This window comes from Phocoena phocoena, chromosome 5, assembly GCF_963924675.1.
Source record: "Phocoena phocoena chromosome 5, mPhoPho1.1, whole genome shotgun sequence".
Taxonomy (NCBI): domain Eukaryota; kingdom Metazoa; phylum Chordata; class Mammalia; order Artiodactyla; family Phocoenidae; genus Phocoena; species Phocoena phocoena.
This window is the reverse complement of record NC_089223.1, coordinates 117,502,108-117,509,697: the sequence shown is the minus strand read 5'-3', so window position 1 is coordinate 117,509,697 and position 7,590 is coordinate 117,502,108.

Sequence of the window (7,590 nt, the reverse complement as noted above, 5' to 3'; positions counted from 1 at the left end):
TTGGCCTAATGCCTTATTTATTTATTTATGGCTGCATCGGATCTTAGTTGCAGCACGTGGGATCTTCGTTGCTGCGTGTGGGATCTTTTCGTTGCGGTGCGCGGGCTGGAAGCAACCCTTTGCTGACTTAAGTGGTTGGAAAAAAATTTTTTAAATAATATTTGATGACTTGTGAAAATTATGTGAAATTCCAATTAGAGTCTCCATAAATAATATTTTATTACGCCAGGCTCATTCATTTTCATATTAGCTGTAGCCACTTTTGTAGAGTTGAGTCAAAGCCATATGCTTCTCTTAGCCTAAAGTACTTAGTAACTGGCCTTTTACAAAAAGAAAAAGTTTATCCTTCCCTGTGGGATAAAATCCACTGCTTTCTGACTCTCCCTTTATTATCCAGCAATAACACAGAACTTCCTGGAGTTTATTAGCTGTGCCCTCTGTCTGGAATGGGCTCTTTCTTTGCTGTACTCACCTCTACCAATAGAGGTGAGTACAGTCACTCAATCTTTAAGACTCAACTCTGCCATGAATTCTTCTAAAAGGCTTCTCTGAGGACCTTTTCACCCCGCATACAGCAATCCTCCTACCCTTAAGGCTGGATTTTTTTTGTTTTGCTTTTTGCTCTTCTCTTAATCTCTGTGTACAATCCTATCAGTATTCTTGTCTCCTTACATTGTACCTTCTATTAGTACTATCAGCTCCCTGGGGACAGAGGCCACATTTTATTCACTAATACATCCCTGGCATGAAGCATTGTATTTAGCCCTGAGTAGGTAAATGATAAAGGGTTGCTGACTGATAAGTGAATGCATCCATCTCCCCATGACAGTAGTTCCTGGAGCTGCCAACAAAAGGGCTTTATGTGCCCTGGTTAAAAGTGATACATTCTAGCAGAATTACTAAATGTCCACCAATTGTGACATTCCATTCTCCTTCCTCAGGTTCTCTACTTAAGATCTGCAGAGTCTATAGCCATAGACTATGGTGAGCCCATTTATATTAGCTTTCCACTTAGGGAAAGGATTTGAATTTGCTCTTCCTTTAAACCCAATTCTGGGTACATTCACTGTACCAAGAAAAAAAGTCTAGGGCAGAACAGAAATATCATTCAGTGTTTTTAAACCTGTTCAGGCTGATAAAATTTAATGTTTCCTTTTGTCACAGAAATTAAAAATCAGGATGAGCATTACTTGCTGACCTTATAATTCTGCTGTATTCACCAAAGTCACAATTTTCTTAGATTAAAATCAAATCTTACTATTGGTAACTTCAAATAATAATAACTTGGAAAAAATTCAAAGTTGGGTAATTTAATGCCTAAAGGGAGATCTCTTAAAGTGAATGCAATGCATGTTCTATGGAAATATTTGTGCCATAAATATCAGTGACTTCATGGTAGTAAAATCATTTGTTTTATACTTATGGCTAAAATTCACCCCCCTTTCTTTTATATTCATCTTGGAATGGCCCTCTTTTAATGTGCTTTGTTAATTTTATAGCAGGGTAATGGTGAAATAAAAACGTGTTACAAATCATTTTGCAACTTCCTCAAGTAAAATATCTATAGAATTTGTTCATACCTCTGGTTTTTTTCTACCTGATAGCACTTTAGACCTTGAACAGTTATTTCTTTCTCAGTGTCTTCCTTTTTATGCAAAATGAGAAATCCAGATACTTTGCTTATTAAAACATCTTGTGGAAGTTGAATCTCTCTTGGAAACACTATAAGATTTTCAAACACCACTACTGCAGAACACTGCAGGACATGAAACCTCTGCCCTCTTTTTGGTTATTTTCTTTATCAAATTCATGCTGGACCTAGGGCTTGGCTTAGCTGAGCATTGAACTTTGGCTGTTTTATCACAAAATCAGGGTTCTTATTCCTCTTCTTAGCCCCCTAGTAAGTATCAGCTTCAATAAATTAAAGGCATTTTGTATTGCTGATAATCAGAGCTGTAGTTACTGTAGATAGAAACCAGAGAAGATATCATTCGTATTTAAGGACAAAATTTAACTGGCATAAAGTTCCAAATAAAACCAAGTTATGAAAAAATAGGTAAAACCCCTCCCCATTTATTTATTTATTTATTTATTTTAAAAGTATTATTCTTCTCTGTACTATTTACTTACTAGTCTGGCAGAAGGCTATGGTATGAATGACATGTAGAATAACAGGAAAAACTACCAACTTCTTGAAATGAGGCTAGTCCTGACTGGGTCAGGGATTGGCCCCGGGTCCTGAAAAGCTGCTGTGGACTCCTGTCATAGATTTCTATGCTGCTTAAAAAATGGTTGCTCCATCCAAGTGGGAGTAGGGGCAGTACAAACAGTGTATCTTCCCTAGTTTAAGGATGGCACTTTACTTTCCAGCGTATGCACTATACCTGCAGAATACACCTATAGCTCAGTTGTCTAAATGGATAACTTTTTCTAGAAGAGGTGATGCTGACGAAAGGCTAAGCAGGATCCTCTGAATGTTCGTAGTAATGTAGACAGAGTTCTTCAAGGTCAGTTTGGGCTTACATAAAATTGTGCCTTTGCCTACATATACCCCATTATAATTTATTTGGTAATTTAGGGCAAACCTCACATTTATTCAAATCATCATGGTGAGGCAGTCCTGCTCTACAAAGCCTTTTCAGACCCTCAAGTAATAAGCATAAATCTCAAAATCCTGAAGAGCTGGCGAAGCTTTTTCCTCTTGGCTGGAGGGGGGAATGGAGGACAGTTTATTTAGAAGAGTGACAGAGGGACTTCCCTGGTGGCACAGTGGTTGGGAGTCCGCCTGCCAATGCAGGGGACACGGGTTCGATCCCTGGTCTGGGAAGATCCCACATGCCACGGGGCAACTAACCATGTGCCACAACTACTGAGACTACGTGCCTAGAGCCTGTGCTCCAGAACAAGAGAAGCCACTGCAGTGAGAGGCCCACACATCACAGTGAAGAGTGGCCCCTGCTCGCCACAACTAGAGAAAGCCTGCACTCAGCAATGAAGACCCAACGCAGCCAAAAATAAATATAAATAAATACATTAAAAAAAAAAACAAAACGAAGAGTGACAGAAAAGTCAAGGACAAAGAAGGTACAATGTAGCAACTCTTCACTACAACTTTAGAGAGGAAAAAAATATCAGAGCAAGATACACTGGTGGCATTTCCTCTTTAAGTGGTTTTCATAAAATTACTTGATTTTTATAGGGGGGATTGCCAGACTCTTTCTAGAAATATAAACTGTCACATTTTATAGTGCTGTGAATAATGAAATGTCCCTTTGTGAAAAATACTGCTCCATTAAATTTGAGAAGTCACAGATCCTGTTATTTTCCAAAACCACTGAGGAAATGTACTTTGCACTGAATACTTCTGGTATTATGTGGACTAGGGAAACACTGGCTAGTCCTGAAGCATCTCTGTTGCTGTCTTCCTGGTGACTAGCCAGGGAATTGGACTCTCCTTGCCCGATGGCTCCACGTGGAGATAACATAACTTATCTTTTGGCGTGTCTTGAGATTTATAGTTTACTGAGTGCTAGGAATTCCAAAGAGAAAAGGGGCTTTTTCTATGGCATTAGCATCTTCAGTCATGTGAACAAAAAAAGAAGAGAGTGTCACTCATCATCTAGTTATACAAAAGGTTAAGTCGGAATCTACTGCAGTTGGCCCACCGACAGAACAGTGCACCCTGAGGGAAATACAGCATGGAAAAAACGGTATGAGGCATTCTGTGCTTTGGATAAACAGGCCCCTGGGTAGTTAAGAAGCACATCTCAGGAAGAATTTCAGTGAGCCCAGTTTCTTGCAGTAAAGCACAAAAATCATTAATTTGAGATATCTGTTCTATGTGATTAGCAATAATCTTTTACTAAGATGTTTGCTTGACTACCAGTATTTCCTAGCAAAAAAATTCATAGGTATACTGGCTCCTACCCTGCCTCTTCAGAGCAGTTTCTCAGAGCTACTGAGAGACTGTCTTCCTGGCTGTAGTCCTCAGTAAGACCCTGAATAAAACTTAAACTCACAACTCTATGTTGTGTGTTTTTCTTTAAGTTGACAGACAGTATAGTGCTACTATCTCTTAAGTTATTTAAATCTTTAAAATGGTCCTCATTTTTAAAGAATGTTTCAAGTGCTGGCCGTTTAAAAAATATGTTTTATCAGAATGCCAAAAACAGCCATTTTATTCATAATTTAAAAAAAAAAGAAGTATCAAAAAGCTGTGCTGCATAATGTCACTGACCAGGGAGCTCACATTCCAGCTGATGGTTTTAATAGTATGTAGGAAAATCCAAAGTCATTTTTTAAAAGCTTTACTTAAATATGCTTTATTATAATGAACCCTTCAGTTTAATCGAGGTGAGGGATCAGAAGCCCTGGAATGACAAACATGGTAGATTCTCTGAGTCCAGGGTGGTTTCAGAAATCCAATCAACACATTATCAAGTCATATTACCACTGGCCATGCTTATGCTTAGGACTGATTTTCAATACTATGAAAGAAAGAATTAATAGAGAATAATATTAAATTAATAAAGAATAATATTCTAATATTAAAATATGGATCCAAAACCTCTTAACTTGCATGTGAAATTGATCATATTTTGAGGTAAATTTTTTTTTTAAGTTTTTAAATGTTATAGCTAAAATGTTACCAACCAGCATGAAATTCTTTTGATGTGTCTGGAAGCTGATACAGTAGAAACTAAAATTTAAAAATATGTAGTAGATAAAGTTAAATCTTTGGAGTGAAGACTATTTCAAAACAATTTTTTATAAGGAAAAATGAAAAGGCTGTTTAAGTTGATTTTCAAGTTATTTTTATTACTAATACAGTTTTGATTTTCAGTATGAATCTTTCAAATACAGTATTGGGATTAACAAAGGTGGAAATGTTAAGCTAATAAGCAGGAGAACATAGTCTATTTTAGTAGAAAAGGTGTGGACAGTGTAGATACTTCTACTTTAAAAAGAAATCAAATGTGAAAATCTACTTTCTCTTAAAAACAAACATTTCTACAGTTCCTATCTAATTATAATAACTGAGCCTATTTGATATATTTTTTATCCAAAGTTTCAATTGATTAATATATATATGTATATGCTTGAGCCCTAACTGTGTAGCCCTTTCCAGTGTGGGTGATGGGGCCAAAACATGAGACATATTCAGAGATAAATGGACTAGAATTGTGCAGTTATAAAACTTAAAATATAGCACAGTATTTAAGTCATCTTAATAACAGACACTTCACACACATGCAATGATATATTTAAACTCAAGATGGAAAGGAGGTGCCAAATTAGTGTACTTTTAGAGAATGCTTTTTAATCCATGGTAGAACAGAGCTCTTTGTACCTATGTGACTGCTACTAGTAGAAAAATGTCTTACAACACATGTGGTATATATTTACAAAGCAACAGCTCTTCTCTAAAAAGACTATTATTTGGAATATAAGACAAACTGATTTTATTTTTGTGAGAACAGTAGTTATCTAGGTATTCTCAAAAGGAATCAGATATCAGCATGGCAACCTTAGCACAAACACTAGCTTGAGTGTAAGCAATCTAACTTTACTCCTTTTTGAGTAAACTGGAGATAAATACCCATACATTTTGTGATGATTTGACAATGGCACTTCTGCTTTTCAGAATTATGTCTGCAAAGTATGACTTCTTGAAACATTGACTTCTAATAAAAATATGAGACAGTCATTTCCTTGTGAATGAAAAATGCATAACTTTCCTGCCATGTACTGTCATTTTCATGATGTCTAGAATAAATTCAAATAGCTTAATACCATGATTGTTTTGATCTAGTGCATGCAAAGAGGGAGATGGCTGTTTTACAATAATGTTTAAGTTTAAAATGTCTGCTTCTCTCTATTTTGAGTCTAGTGACAGTTTTAGTGAATAATATAATGTATATCAACTTCTGGAATTGAAGTATCTAAAATCTAAGGAGTAAAGGAAATAACTTCTAGCATTATAAAAGAAAGCAACAAAATAGGATATGATCCTGTCACACAAAATCTTTTCTGCTAAATTCTGCATATCTTAAAACATTGACATGTAGAATAACTGGATCACTATAAGAATTTTTATGTGGGGATTCCTGAGAATTCCTGACAGATTAATCAATATACCAGACATTATTTTTTTAAGATTCCATAGGAATTCTTTAGGAATCAATAATTATATCTTATAATTTGAGAGAATTAATGCTGTATCAATTTAAGATAATTTAACAATATAAATTTAGAAAGTACTCTTCTTAATAACTGAACAAATTAGTATCTGGGTGACGCCATTACCAATAGAATTTACTGTGATTTCTTCAACTTTTTATTTCTTTGTTTCCAACATAAGGGATTACTTGTATCCTGGCAATTTAAAAAAATTTTATCCTGTGAAAGAGACCATCATAGTGATAAATTCAAGAGTCAAAAAAAGTAAAACAAAACAAAATAATCATATTTAGAAACCTAAGAAAGTTTTGAACACTCAAGATGTTTTCATTTTAAAATTTCTCAATGCTTGTTTATGATGTAAAATACTTTGAATTTCCTTGTATTTAATACTTTGTGGGTATGGCAGTGAGGAGCAGGTGTTTGACTGATTGTCTCATGGTCATGCTAACAAGGCATGGGTCATGGAATTGTCCAAGCAACTGTTTAACTTCCTTTGAACATCCTAATGATGTCTTTCTAAAGAAGCACCACTTGTTGCATAGGCTTCTGTGGCATGCTTTCCATAACTAAATAAATGGTCATGACCTATGTTTGCATAATAACAGACACATCCTCTACCACTTCCTTAAATCCACTAATAGCTTTTTTTCTTCACATCAACCCTCACTCCACATAACACATAGCACAAAACCTGCTGCCCAACAATTACTCTTGGACCTTTAATGATACATGTAGTGACACCAGGGACCTCATCCACTCCTAAACTTAATCTGATATTTATATGATGAGCAATAAAAATGAATAATGCATCAAGGGTCATTCTACAAATGAGAGAAACTCAGAATATCAGAGCTGTTAAGGATATAAGAGATTAAATAATCTGATATTCTCATTTGACAAATGAGAACGCCTGAACCCAGAATCTATTCCTGTCTCAGGCTACTGGCTTTAAGTAGATTAAAAATAAATCCTGTAGGGCTTCCCTGGTGGCGCGGTGGTTGGGAGTCCGCCTGCCGATGCGGGGGACACGGGTTCGTGCCCCGGTCTGGGAAGATCCCACATGCCGCGGAGCGGCTGGGCCCGTGAGCCATGGCCGCTGAGCCTGGGCGTCCAGAGGCCGTGCTCCACAACGGGAGAGGCCACAACAGTGAGAGGCCCGCGTACCGCAAAAAAAAAAAAAAAAAAAGTAAATCCTGTACCTAAATCTTTCAATTCCCCACATATTACGCCATTTATCTCAAAAATCTGCCTGAAATGTATAATTGTCTTACTCTCAAATATTTCTTTCTTTCTGAGAACATCTATATTTCAATTCCAAAAACCAAATTTTATTAGATTTTAAAATATATTTCAGAGAAATGCTTAAAATACCACCAAGGAAATCCTTTTTATGTAATTATTACTCAT